A 1501-nucleotide genomic window follows, 5' to 3' on the forward strand; every position below is an offset into this window, starting at 1 on the left:
AGCTCAAGCTGACTTGGAACTTAAGCTGTGGTCTGGCTTGGCCTTGGAATAAAGGCCATCTTCCTACCTCAGGGTTCCAAGTGAGGTGCTGGGGTCAAAGGCGTGAGCCACCACACTCAGCCACATCACTACATTACGGATGGAAGGATGCCGTTGCTTGGCTGTGCTATTTCTTGTTTACCCACTCACGAGCTCCGAGACGTTTCCGTTATTTCCACTCGGGGCTATCATGAATAGTGCTGCTGTATGTATCTGCTTGGATACCTGTCTTTGTTCTGTGTAGGTGCCCATGGAGCAGTGATATTGATGAGCCACATGGAAACTCTGTTTAATTTTTGAGAAAATTCCATTTTTCCATAGTGGTTGTACTGTATTTTCTTATACTCTTATGTGCATCACAATACTATATAATATTCATGCCATCACAATCATTTTCTGTGCTTTAATTTTTTATTATAGTTATACCTCATGACAGTTGTGACTTACTTTTCCTTAATTTCTGATGATGTTGAATATTTTTTGTTTGCTTTTTGGTCATTTGTACCTCTTCATATACCCATCATATTAAATTTGCACACTCAGTTTAATAGTTTGATTTAATAATGAACTCCTCTTACATCCTTCTAAGGAGTGTTTCTATATCATGCTGAAGAATATTTTTAAGAAGATAGATAAGTAAAAAGATTTCTGGAGAAAAGGTCTCTTCAATAATTTGAAAAAGCACATAGTCTACCATTTTTGGATAAGATTTTATATCAGTAACAAAACTTGCTCTCCTCACCTCTTTTCCCTGCTTTTTTCCTCTTCCTCTTTTTCAATGCTGGGAACCAAATTGAAAGTCTTACTTATAGTAGGCAAGTACTATTACACTGACCTATAGCCCCAACCCTTTCATTAGGATTTTTTTTTCTCTTCAAATAACATGTACTACTTAAATATAACATCTGAGTGAGAATGAAAATACTTAGTAGCAGAGGCCAGTAAGTTAAAAAGGAGACATAAAGGGTAGAGAAAGGAAGGGAGGAGGATACTTAATAGGTTGATATTGTATATATGTAATTACAATAATTGTAAGGGGGAGGTAATATGATGGAGAATGGAATTTTAAATGGGAAAGTGTGGGGGTGGGGAGGGAGGGAATTACCATGGGATATATTTTATAATCATGGAAAATGTTAATAAAAATTAAAAAAAATATATAACATGTTTTCTTGAAAAAAATTTAAATATATTTTATTTATTTATCTGAGAGAGAGAAAGAGGCAGAGAGAAGAGAGAGAGAGAGAGAGAAAGAGAAAGAAAGAGAGAAGGGGAGAATGGGCAAGTCAGAGCCTCAAGCTACTGCAAACAAACTCCAGATGCATGTGTCCCCTTGGGCATCTAGCTTACGTGGGTCCTACAGAATCAAACTGGGATCCTTTGGCTTTGCAGGCAAACACTTTAACTGCTAAGCCATCTCCCCAGCCCCCAAAAATTTAAATTTAAATTTAAATTAAATTTT

Source organism: Jaculus jaculus, chromosome 13, assembly GCF_020740685.1.
Source record: "Jaculus jaculus isolate mJacJac1 chromosome 13, mJacJac1.mat.Y.cur, whole genome shotgun sequence".
Classification (NCBI taxonomy): domain Eukaryota; kingdom Metazoa; phylum Chordata; class Mammalia; order Rodentia; family Dipodidae; genus Jaculus; species Jaculus jaculus.